Source organism: Canis lupus, chromosome 33 (assembly GCF_003254725.2).
Source record: "Canis lupus dingo isolate Sandy chromosome 33, ASM325472v2, whole genome shotgun sequence".
NCBI lineage: Eukaryota > Metazoa > Chordata > Mammalia > Carnivora > Canidae > Canis > Canis lupus.
The window spans coordinates 5,534,590-5,547,948 of NC_064275.1; the positions used below are offsets into that span (position 1 = coordinate 5,534,590).

The following is a 13,359-nucleotide window of genomic DNA, read 5'->3' on the forward strand; positions in this document are numbered from 1 at the left end:
TCTTTTTAAAAAAAAGGAAAATCTTATACAGTAGACTATTGACTGCTGAACTATACATTTTTAAAAAATTGTTTCAGTTTTTGACCGCTCGCTGAGCGCTTTGTAGGGCTCCGGGTGCTGCGAGCCGACTCCAGAAAGCCTGAAAGGCCATCATGGCAGCAAAGCCCAAGCTCCACTATCCTAATGGAAGAGGCCGGATGGAATCCGTAAGATGGGTTTTAGCTGCTGCTGGAGTCGAGTTTGATGAAGAATTCTTAGAAACTAAAGAACAGTTGCAGAAGTTGCAGGATGGTAACCACCTGCTGTTCCAACAAGTGCCCATGGTTGAAACTGATGGAATGAATTTGGTGCAGACCCGAAGCATCCTCCACTACATAGCGGATAAACACCACCTCTTTGGCAGGGACCTCAAGGAGAGAACCCTGATTGACATGTACGTGGAGGGGACGCTAGATCTGCTGGAACTGATTAGCATGCATCCTTTTCTAAAACCAGATGATCAACAAAGGAAGTGGTTAACATGGCCCAGAAGGCTATAATTTGATACTTTCCTGTGTTTGAAAAGGTTTTAAGGGATCATGGGCAAAGGTTTCTCCTTGGTAACAGCTGAGCCTTGCGGACATTATTGTACTCCAAACCATTTTGGCTCTAGAAGAGAAAATCCCCAATATCCTGTCTGCATTTCCTCACCTCCAGGAGTTTACAGTGAAAATAAGTAATATCCCTACAATTAAGAAATTCCTTGAACCTGGCAGCAAGAAGAAGCCTCCTCTGGATGACATCTACGTGAGAACCGTCTACAACATCTTTATGCCATAAGCATCACATACATCTGTGAGTGAGAGCTAGCCCCTAGAGATTGCTGTTCCACAGTAGCATCTTAATTGATGCCAGGCTGCCCTGATCCCAGCTCTGTCATGGTGCTATGTATAACTGTTCCTCAGTTGGTCTTTCATGTCAAGATCTTTTCTAGAAACATTGACCTTTTGTTTTGTCCGGTGGATAATTGTTATGCAACTGTTTTCTGAAAGCCTTTTCGGAGAGGCTTGCATTTAAGTTAGATCTGATGTAGTTATTCATTTCCTGATAACCAGAATGGGCAGGACCTTGTATTCTCCCTTGAGCTTTTTCTCCCCCGCTTCTTATCCCTGTCTAAAAGCAGTATCTTCCTAATTTTTGGTGTTTTGTAACAACCCAGAATATCTAGTGAATAATTCCTCTCAGCTATAATAAATCTGTGGTGTAATGAAGGCAGTCAATATTAGCCAAAATAAAGAATTTACAAATCAAAAAAAAATTGTTTCAGTTTTATTGGGCAGGAGGTACAGGTCTGACTTTGACAGAAATATGGTGAAACAAAGCCAACATAATTCATTTTAAGCAAATATATGTTTTCCTTTTATTAACTATGAACTTACTATTTTACTTAAATTACCTTCAACTCTTTGCATTATGCTTTTTATTGGTGACTCAGTACCAATCCCAGGAGACAGACACAAGACTAGTTGGTCTCGTTTAACGTGTACACAAGGCAATTTTCTTTCATAAAAGAACGAAAGCCAAATGCTAATGTGAGAGAGACTGCATTATCAAATTAGGTGCTAATGCCAGAGAAATGAATCATTAGATGCTGATACTAGTCACAGATAGATTTTCTTTAATACTTGAGAAGGTAAGGATAAAATCACATGTGAAATAAAAGAAAATCGGCTGAGATAAAAGTCTAGACCTTTCTGTGAAGAGAAAAAAAATCACTGGGAATTTTTTTAAATTTTTTATTTAAATTCGATTTGCCAACATATAGTATAACACCCAGTGCTCATCCCATCAAGTGCCCTCCTCAGTGCCCATCACCCAGTCACCCCATCCCCCACTGGAATTTTCTTTAATGCAGAAATATGCATCTGTGTGGAACTAATTCTTCATAAAAGCAAAGAGGGAAGGTGAGAAAAGAATTACCTTTGTGCTGTGAACACTGATGGGCAGATTAGGCAGGCACCTAGGCTGACTGGTATGTCCTCTTGAAGGGGGCTGCAGGACATATGTTTAGCATTTGCCATAAATCTGAACATAGACTAAAAAAGTGACTTGAGGTCACCACAACTGGGGACAACAAGGAAGGGAACGTTGATTCATTCACCCCTGAAGACAGCTCATAGACTAGCTCTATGAGTGTCAAAGGAATGTAATTTGAGGGGCTCCAAGCTATTCTAATCAAAATATCTCTCGACCCTTATAGTAAGTACATGTTCCACCAGTAGAATATTGAGACAAATATGGTGAATAGATTTTATCTTTCCTGCCAAATTAGTAAACAATAGCACAATTAATCAGAGGGGTATTGTCTGTGGACTCAAAAATGAAATATGCTCCGCATGAGAGAAAATGATCTGCATTGTGTTTTTAGTGGCAGTCTCTGCTCCACATGATTTCCCAGAGGGCAGGGGTGCGGCGTGCATTCCCAGGGCCTAGCGCAAAACCTGGCACCAGCTGAGGGGCTCAAAGTCTATATTCAGGAAGAAAGAAAGGCAGGCAAGAAGGGAGAAAAAATAAGAAACCAAAAATTAAGAATACGATCTTGGAAGTCCAGGTGTTCAAATGGGAATAAGTTACCTGGAAGCTCTGACTCATCATCCTAACAGCACAAATCAATTCAGTAGGTATTTTGACAATGATTCAGAAGGAAACAGCCCAGAGGAACGAGGCACAAACCTAGGAAGCCATCGTTCGCATACACCAAAAGCCAGATAACTGCCCCAAACATGTGACTCCCAGAAGGCCAGGTGGTGGCCTGAAGACACCAGGCTCAACAGAAAGAAGCAGAACCCAAAATGAGAGGAACAGAATCCCTGAAACAAATTATCTTCTCAGTTTTATGTTGGCTGCCCTGTCTGTGTGGCTCTCAAAAGGACACATCACCTGAGAGCTCTCTTTGACTTATTTTATCCCAGGAAGCAAATGTACTACTGAGATCTATTATGACAAGAATTCTTGCAGAAGCAAGCTATGACCACCACGGAGATGAAATCTATGGCATAATTCCCACAGGAGCCTGAGGGTTGCCCTCCCCTTTATGGCCCTGCAATGTCCTTCTCAACCCCCCCGGACCACGTGTCATCTTCCTTCCTGCCATCCCCAGGAAAGTGTGTACTGAGCTCCTGTTAGTGTAGGAAAGGATACAGGGCTATACACAGTAAAAGGAATTATATCAGCACAATCTCTGCTCCTTAGAAATTTATCTAATGCAGGCTAGTTAGAAAGGAAAGAAAATGGTATCAGATATATATAGTGTATTCAATACAATTGACCAACAGTAGACTAATAGAACTCCATCCTCCTCAATACTTCCCCCCTCTCATGTTTTCCTTCTATTTAACTAACTTCGTAATTAAACATGTAGCCCCTACTTAAAGGGAAATACTCATTTTTGAGACATAAGATTTATTACTCTCCTCCCAAGGCAACGTGCACCAAGAAAATGACTTTCATTCATTGGAGGACTGATGAAAGGAAACAATGAAGCACAACAACTTAATAATTATTGTATATCTACATGCTTACATCTGAAAACTGAGGGTTGTGGATAACCAGACTTAAAAGATTAGTTCATACAGGGTGAAAAGTCAGCTCATTTGTTTATTTACTCAATACGTTCTCATTGAGCACTTTACCCTAGAGTCTGTACTGCACTAAGCACTGGTGTATTGTGAGGGGAATCAGACAAGACTCCTGTTCTTGTGGGTTTTAACTAACCCAGGAGAGGAAGAAGACGATAAGCAGAAATTATTACAGTTCTATGTTGAGTAGGCTTTAAATGTAACTTACTTTGTCATCTCAGTTTAGTTCTATCAAAAGTTCCATATTCCAAATTGAGATGTGAGGCTTAGATGTGAAGGATTTGCAGGAGGCGTGTCTAAAAATCTATCTTGGAGGTTCTTCAAGAAGTTAAAAATAGAGCTATCCTATGACCCAGCAATTGCACTGCTGGGTATTTATCCCCAAGATACAGATGTAATGAAATGAAGGGCACCTGCAGCCCAAAGTTCAGAGCAGCAATGTCCCCAATAGCCAAACTGTGGAAGAAGCCTCGATGTCCTTCAAAAGAAGAATGAATAAAGAAGATGTGGTCTATATATACAAAGGGATATTATTCAAACATCAGAAAGGATGACTACCTACCATTTACATCGATGCAGATGGAACTGGAGGGTATTATGCTGAGTGAAATAAGTCAATCAGAGAAAGACAATTATATGGTTTCATTCATATGCAGAATATAAGAAATGGTGTAAGGGACCATAAGGGAAGGTGGGGAAACTGAGTGGGAAAAGAATCCAAGAAGACAAACCATGAGAGACCCTTAACTCTGGGACACAAACTGAGGGTTACTGAAGGGGAGATGGATGGGGGGATGGGGTAACTGGGTGACAAGCATTCAGGAGGGCTGTGATGTGATACGCACTGGGTATTACATGCAACTGATGAGTTATTGAAAATGACATCTGAAACTAATGGCGTACTATATATTGGCAAATTGAATTTAAACAAAGAAAAGAGAAAAATAAATAAATCCTATTCCTGAAACTAGTATTACACAATATGGTAACTGGGATTTAAATAAAAACTTGAAAATAAATAAATAAACAAACAAACCTATCTTGGGACTTTCAGGGTCTCACTCCCCACAAAAATATATAAATGCTTTGGGGTTAATCAGAGTTTGGAAAACTAGGAGAGAGACATCTCTGGGGAGAGATGCTGCAGGCTTACAGGCTTTCCCCAAGTCCCAGTCACTGTGGTGAGGAGGGAAATAGCCAGTTGAAAAGGGCTTTACTGAGGGAGCTTGCCATGCGCCCCCTGACTTTTGACAAATCTGTGAATGAATATTTGACTCACTCTTGAAAAGTCTGGCAATAAAAGGGGTCAGTCAGATGAGCCTGAAGCCTGAAGCAGTGAAACCCCAAACTGAGTTGAGAGAGACTTAGCTGTTCTTGTTTCTTGGGGGCTAAATGTCTTCATCACAATAGGAGCTGACTGGGAGTCCTGGTTACAGAGAGAGAGAGAGAGAGAGAGAGAGAGAGAGAGAGAGAGAGAGAGAGAAACTCTTGAACACCTGAGAGCAATATGATCCCAACAGAGAGAAATCAGCCTACCAGGAACCCAGGGACTGAGGGGGGCGTGGTAAGCACACAGCTAAAGTAGAGACATTGATTTCACTTGTTAAAAGAAATACAGTCTGAAGGTCTGCAGAGGGAGGATCTCTGAGAAACTTTCCAAAGTGGCTTTTAAAAGAAAAAGAACCAGCAATTGTGCATGAGCTACATGCCCCCAGGTCAGATGACAACTGTACCAGCCGCAGTAAACTGTCCCTCTCCCTAATCTACTTTTGCCACAGTTTGACCCTGAAGGACCAGAAAGTCTCTGCCCACGTAGGAGAAAGTGACTGAGGGCTGAGAGACACTCAGTCCCCTCCCTATGGTAGGCCCCCCAGCCAGAGACAAGGTTGAGCTAAGAGAAGAGACAGTTTCAACTTTGAATGGCATTTTAGTTTTGATACTTCACTAACTGACCTGGATTATTGGAATGGACTGAACTTTTCTCATGTCTCTCGCAAAAAGGCCTTCACTATTATTTAGTGACCCCAGAACCTCCCTTAGATTATATTAAGGTATGAGACCATTGGACCATGGAGTTTAAAAGCAGTGATGACAAGTAGAATCACTCCCCAACCTGGACTTTACTGCCTACCACATTCAAGAACTTCGGGGTGTGTGAAATAATTAGAGGGAGAATGAGCCTGAGGTAAGTGGTCCGGGGAAATGTGCTAAATAAGGAAATATTAAGCTTAATTAGAAAAATAAATAGGAGTAATCCATGTAAAAAAGTGGGGAGGGTGTGGGGTGTGGGTGGGGGGTCAGAAAAAGCCATTCAGGAAGAGAAAAAGGCCTTTAGAAAGCCTGCGGTGGGAAAGGAGATGGTTCTAGATACTGTGACTGCATAACAAATGATCCCACAATGTAGCAGCCAAAACAACAAATTATTACTATCTCTTACAGTTTCGTAGGTTGGTGGGGCTTAGCTGAGGGGTTCTTGATTGGAGTCTGGTAGGGTTACAGTGAGATAGTGGTGAGGCCAGAGTCATCTGAAGGCTTAGCAGGACTACACATCCTAGTCAGCTGAGCACATGATCAGAAGATGACTTGGCTGTCTACACAAGGTCTCTCCATGTGGTCTGGGCTTCACAGCATGGCAGGTGGGTTCTGAGATGGAATGTTCCACAAGTGAGGATTCTAAAACTAAGTGTTTTAGAATAACCTTTTATGACTTCGTTGCATTACTTAAGTCAAACTATTGGTCAAAACAATATAAGCCAGCCCGGATTCATGGAAAGGGAACAGAAAACACAATGAAATGTGTTGGGTGGGTGGGAGGGTGATCAAAGAATTATAGGGTCATGTTTTTAAACTACTGCAGGCATGGCCCATTGTAAAAATTCAATGTTCAGCTTGTTTGAAGAATAAAATTTGCTGGCGAGAGTGAAAGGCCATATATATCCTAAGAATAGGCCAATATATCCTAAGAATAATGGGACAAAATGAGAAGATTGTCGAAAAAAAAAAATTATCAAGGGCAATTTGGGAAATAAAAAATATATTTTATTTATTTATTTATTTATTTATTTATTTATTTATTTATATAAATATATATTTATTGAACCAAATATCTAACTTCCTCTGAAATAAATAAATTATTGTTTATTAAATATATATTAATCAAGATAAGCACTATTTTAGTAATCGAGAGAGAATGGCATAATATTGGGCAGAGTTCTTTGAGAACAGGTCCTGATTGGAAATCTATGGTAAAATGTCCTTTTGATGAAAAGTTACCTCTTGATGAATATGCCTTTGAAATGATGCATCTTCATTTCCATGAAAGTACTCATACTCCCCTAAATTTACCTATTAAATTCCTAACTTTATCTAACAGTGCCCTGATTTCGGTTGTAGAACTTTCCTTCATAGTTTAAATATAGATAAGGATACATCGACTCCATCAAACTTCTCCAACAGTGTTCTGAATTTTTTGTTTTTATTTAAATGTTATTACTGAGTATGTGTTTTGATAGGATCTCACAAAAGGAAAATATTATAACTCTTACAGTAAACATTGCCACATATGTGGCAATTTGTTTATGGATAATAGTAGGGAATCGAATAGGACTTTGGGGGCAATTGAGTCTCTCCTGAAATTTGTTGACTGAATAGTTGTCATTATTCATCAGCTTTTTCAACAGGTGGCTCTCAGGACCAGTGTGTATATTACTGGTGATGGCATTTCTTTAACATTAGGTGGCATCAGTCTCTATCACTTTTAAAAATTTTAATTCCAGTATAATCAACATACGGTGTTATATTAGTTTCAGGTATACAATATAATGATTCAACAATTCTGTACATTATTCAGTGCTCATTACAACAAGTATATTCTTAGTCTCCTTCACCTATCTCACCCATCCCTCCACCCACTTTCGCTCTGGTAACCACCAGTTTGTTCTTTGTGTTTAAGTCTGTGCTTTTGTTTGTGTGTCTTTTTTCTTTGCTCATTTTGTTTTGTTTCTAAATTCCACATATAAGTGAAATCATATGGCATTTGTCTCTGACTTATTTCACTTAGCATTACACTCTCTAGATCCATCCATGTTGTTGCAAATGGCAAGATTTCATTCTTCTTATGGCTGAGTAATATTCCATTGTATGTATATATTACATCTTCTTTATCCATTCATTTAATGGATGGGCGCTGGGTTACTTCCAAAATTTGGCTATTGTAAATAATGCTGCAATAATCATAGGGGTACATATATCTTTTTGAATTAATGTTTTCATATTCTTTGGGTAAATACCCAGTAGTGGAATTACTGGATCCTATGGCAATTTTATTTTTAATTTTTTGAGGAACCTCCATACTGTTTTCTACAGTGGCTGCATCAGTTTGCTCTCTCCTCAACAGTGCACGAAGGTTCCTTTTTCTCCGCATCCTTGCCAACACTTGTCGTTTCCTGCGGTTTTAATTTTAGCCATTCTAACAGATGTGAGGTGATGTCTCATTGTGGTTTTCATTTGCATTTTCCTGAGGATGAGTGATACTGAGCATCCTTCCATGTGTCTGTTGGCCATCTATATGTCTTCTTTGGAGAAATGTCTGTTAATGCCTTCTGCCCATTTTTAATCAGATTTTTTTTTGGGGGGGTGTTCAGTTGTATAAGTTCTTTATTTTAGATACTAATCTCTTATCAGATATGTCATTTGCACATATCTTCTTCCATTCAATAGGCTTTTTGTTTTGTTAATTGTTTCTTTTGCTGTGCAGAAGCTTTTTATTTGGATATAATCCCAATAGTTTAATTTGGTTTTGTTTCCCTTGCCTTAGGAGACATTTCTAGAAAAAACAGTGCCACAGCCAGTGTCAGAGAAATTACTGCCTGTGCTCTCTTCTAGGTTTTTTATGGTTTCAAGTCTCACATTTAGGTCTTTAATCCATTTTGAATTTATTTTTGTATGTGATGTAAGAAAGTACCTCAGTTTTATTCTTTTGCATGCAGCTATCCAGCACCATTTGTTCAAGAGACTGTGTTTTTATTTTTCCCCATTGCATATTCTTGCTTCCTTTGTCAAAGACTAATTGACCATATAATGCAGGTTTATTTCTGGGCCCTCTATTCTATTCCATAGATCTATGTGTGTATTTTTGTGCCAGGACCATACTGCCTTGATTACTACTACCTTTTCAGTATATCTTGAAATCTGGGATTGTGATATCCCCAGTCTTTTTCTTTTTCAAGATGGCTTTGGTTGTTTGAGGTCTTTTGTAGTTCCATACAAATTTTAGGATTATTCGTTCTAGTTTAATTAAAAATGCTATTGGTATTTTGACAGGGATTGCATTAATTCTATAGATTGGGTGGTATGGATATTTTAACATTTGATCCTCCAATCCATGAATGTGGAATATCTTTCCATTTGCTTGTGTCATCTTCAATTTCTTTCATCAATGTTTTCTATAGTTCTGAATTTTTATCTTCTAACCAAGTTGATAAAAAACTTTAAACAAACAAAAAAAAGTTAAACATTTTCTAATACAAATTCCTCATATGAAATGTGCAAAAACATCACAAAAGCCACAGTGATTAACTTCAACTGTCCATTTGCCATCACAACTGGCAAAGGACTGTACCCACATCCTCTTCTAGGTAAGGGAAAGAAAGCTATATCTATAAATCTCAAAGTTACCTTGTAGGACCTGTTATAGAGCTTTCCCTCCAAAGTGTTAAACTTGAACTCTTGTCTATCAATTTTAATTCTTTCCTAGATAATGTAATTTTAAGCATATATTTTACAATGGGGCTTTCTAATAATTTCAACTTCACTCAGAAACCTCTTACTTCTTGAGCAACTACTCTATGCAAGGCAATGTGGAAGACATTGGGAGACTAAAAAAAAAAGACTAAATAAATAGTAAGTCCTAGTAGAGTAGATGAATGCATATTAATCAGTGTTACGCAAGGTAGAAAGTGACCAAAGACACAGGAAAGAGGTTACTTGGTGTGCTATAAGGAGTTCAAAAAAATAAAGGACATTTTAGATGAGCTTTAAATTATTATTCTATTTGGTAATGAAATGGTTATGATTCTTGAAATTGTAATTTCAGCGAAGTGACATGGATAGGATTTGAATAGGTTGAGAATAGTATTCCAGAAATAAAGGCAATGTAGCAAGAAGCATGGTCCTAAGAAAGTGCAAAGTGGATCAAACAATAGTGAGTTTAACCAAAGCTAAAGGAGAGGACAGAAAATATTGCAAAGCTAGAACTGGCTAGCTCTGCTAGCACTTGGATGGGAGACTAAATCTAGACTATTCTAGATTGTTTCTATAAGCAATGGGAGATCTTTGAAAGTTATTGAGTAAAAGGTTGAAGTGATTAAATCTATGCTTTTGCAAATTGGACTGGCAAGGGATATAAAATGGACTACAGGAGAAAGCTGTCAGCAAGGAGACCAGCAGAGAGGCTACTGTCATCCAGTAGCCCAGACCAGGGTAGGACAGGGGGCTTTTAGTGAGATAGACATTATAGGAGTAGAATAAAAAAGCCTTGGAAACCAACTGGATACATAAGGCATACATATGGCACATAAACAAGAGACATACATAAGGCACAGAAACAAGAGAAGTCGAAGATGATGTCACCATTGAAAGTCTAGGTGACAGGAGAAACACAAAGAAAATGGAAACTGGAGAAATCATGAGAAGAAAGAGGAGTTTAAACCTGGACATACTAAGTTTTAGGTATCATGAAAATATTCAAATGGAACTGTCTGGAAGTCAGAAAGCTTAGACCTAGAGCTTTGGAGAGAAGGCAAGGCTGGGGATCTGAAATCATCTGCAGGGCAGCCCCGCTGGTGCAGCGGTTTGGCGCCGCCTGCAGCCTGGGGCGTGATCCTGGAGACCCTGGATCGAGTCCCATGTCAGGCTCTCTGCATGGAGCCTGCTTCTCCCTCTGCCTGTGTCTCTGCCTCTCATTCTCTCTGTCTCTATAAATAAATAAATAAAATCTTTAAAAAAATATGTTTGAAATCATCTGCAGATTAATTATGGTTACCATTTCTTGAAATCCTATGATGTGCCAGACACTAAGTGTTTTGCATGTATTATTTAGGCCTCACACCAAATGTGAAGATGGACGTTTTATATTCCAGTGGGACATAAAAAATCTATTTAAATTGGTAAAATTTCTCAAGCAGAAAAAGGAAGAGCTGGGATTTTAAGTAGATCTGTGGGTGTGAAAGTCTTGAATTATCTACAAGGTCACACTGCTATTCACCTAGGACGGTGTCTAGCACATGGAGGAAGTCCATGCTTCCCTTCTGTGGAGGACAGGAGAAGGCCCCGATATTCTCAATTCAGAGAGCAGGCCTCTTCTTCCCTTTTCTCCCTCCCATCACCTTTTTAGTTCAAGGGTGGAGGAAGGGGGAGCATCGCCTGGGATGATGGCTGCAGAGTTAGGATAATAAAATTTGTTCTGCTACCTTTGTGTAATAGTCCAAGTGTCTGAAGTCTTTCTAGAATTTTTTTGGTTACTTTCTTGCCTTACATGGCCTTGAATGCTCCTTTAAGTGCAGGGCAACAAGTGCCACTCTGCAGCTTACTATGAGTGCTCGCCAATAATGCCCAGAGGTTAGGCCTGCGGTGTGCGTTCCTGAAACCTGTCGCCATGCCTAGCTCTGAAAATGAACAATCTGAATCAAACTGCATTGCAGGTGGTTGCAGTTGACTTGAGGAGCCTGAGAACAAGCCACAGAAATCCAAGCTTTTCCTGTTCCCTCAACGGAGGTGGATTTAAACAAGAGAGAGACAGGTTTTTTTTTTTTTTTTTTTCTGAGGCAGCTAATCCGAAATTATCAACTGATACTTAGCAAAATCGTTGAAAAACCAAAGAGCCCACATTAGCACAGTCTTGTCTGAGACAAAAGATAAAAGCAGAAGCTTTAAAAATTCTCCCACTTTGAGATGCCAGGATGGCTAAAAAGCCCCTGCAATGGGTGAAGCACTGTCTGTTTGGGAGTGGCCCTTACACTGGAAACTGAGTCTCCTCGTGAAGGTAGGGCCAGGCCCAGCCCTCACCCTGCAGGACTGCCAGTGCGCACCAGCTCCAGCTCCCCATGGCACAGGCCAGGTAAAGGCACCCCCCCCCCCCGCCCCGTGTGTTGTGTCAGTCTTCAAAAACAAATACCTAACATTTCAGGATCTACTTAGCTGTCACAGTAACCTATCAGGGCAGATGCTATTTTATCCTCATTTTCGGTGTCCCTTCTCAAGCTAGCGTAGAGGTGAAGGTCAACCACGCATGCCTCTGTCCCCTGTGATTTGAAACCAAAAGAGTAGCAATGTGATGAGCCAATAAGCAGACAGGGGTCAAAGCACACACTGTATTTATCAAGGCCTAACCACTCCAAAGTACAGGATCCCCAAAAGTCCTGGAATAAAGAAAGTCATTTGGGATTGAAGCCAGAACAAATGGGGCTTCCTAATACCTCTTGCCAAATCCAAACCTCGGGGCGAGCCCTGGGAGGGTGTGGGGTCTGCAGGCACACTCCTCACGCACATCTCCATCCCGCAGTGGTGTGACAATGGGAGCTTGCCTCGAAGGGCCAGTTTGCAGCAGAAGAGAGTGCGGCAAAGCACAGCAAAGAAATAGCTTCTAGAAAGCAGGCACCATGCTGGGTCTGTTGACTGCACAGAGCCCAGTGTCCCTCTCTAACAATCTGCCGAGGAGAGAGGGAATCCTATAACTTGCCTTTAAATGTAGTTTCAAATATAGTTCTCAAACACAAGTTACTCACCAGAATCACTTTGAAAGGTTTAAAGAATAGTAGTGACCTGGCCACCCCCCCAGACCAAATAAATCAAAAAATCTCTGGGGCACAAGTATTTTTTCAAGTTCTCCAGGCAATTCCACTGTGCGGCCTAGGCTGAGAACCACCGCTTGGTCGGCCTGGTAACCTCTTCCATCTCTTCATGCAGCCCGTCAGAACAAGCATTCTTTGGCTACTTTATGTTCAGCGATTTACATAATCTGCACTGCAACTGTATGAGGCAGGTATGATAATCATAGCATTTCACAGATGGGCAAAGTGGGGCTTGGAAAGGCTAAGTGACAGACCTGGGATTACAAATTTAGCATTCCAGAACGTCTCCTGAGCTAGAAACTTAACCATTGCGCATGGTGCTGCCTTTTGTGCATGATCCTAGCAGTATCTCCGATCATACTGTATTCTTTCTTTTTTAGGAAGGAGCAAAAACAACTGGAGAAACTAAAAGAGTTCACTCCAGTATTCCCTCACTAAAAAGAACATAAAACTCCTGCTGTGGAAGCTGAAGAAGCAGAATAAGGGTTTCCAACACCTAACTTTTGTAGAGATTTCAATAATGTGTGGTAAGGAATAATAATAAATCGAAAGTCGCTGGGTGTTACAATGCATGTTGGCAAACTGAATTTAAATTTTAAAAATATATAATCCACTACAATCAATCAATCAATCAACAGTCGGAGATGGTTTTAAATTGTTGAGCAGACAAAGTCAAAGAGTGTAACTTTTTAAACAGAATCAGCTCACTGGTTTTGAACAGCCGTCCTCGGTATCTTGAGACTGAGACTAAGAAGACTGGATAGCACAGAGAAGCCTCAGGCCTAAGGATGGTGAAGTACGGGCCGTAGGAGGTTATGGGAATGTGGGAGTCCAGGTTGCCCACTGACAGCACGAGCTGCATAGAGAGAAGCAGGAGCAGACACCTAGGAGGC

General features: G+C 40.3%; 1 protein-coding gene and 1 pseudogene across 7 annotated transcripts in view; both read left to right on the forward strand.

Annotated features, from left to right (window-relative positions):
• The first annotated feature begins 66 nt into the window (after window positions 1-66).
• Window positions 67-1,297, forward strand: LOC112640619 (glutathione S-transferase A4-like; annotated as a pseudogene).
• A 3,760-nt stretch (window positions 1,298-5,057) lies between these two features.
• Window positions 5,058-13,359, forward strand: part of GPR15 (G protein-coupled receptor 15) — a 31,424-nt gene continuing 23,122 nt past the window's right edge. For 2 of the 7 annotated variants that reach the window (XR_004811606.2, XR_007407897.1), the window contains exon 1: window positions 5,058-5,802. The gene's annotated coding sequence lies outside the window, so the exon portion shown is untranslated. Of the gene's footprint in view, window positions 5,803-11,317; window positions 11,734-12,581; window positions 12,658-12,846; window positions 13,035-13,359 lie in introns of those variants that run through there. The other 5 variants (XR_003124114.3, XR_003124116.3, XR_004811604.2 and 2 more) reach the window with 5 other exon arrangements.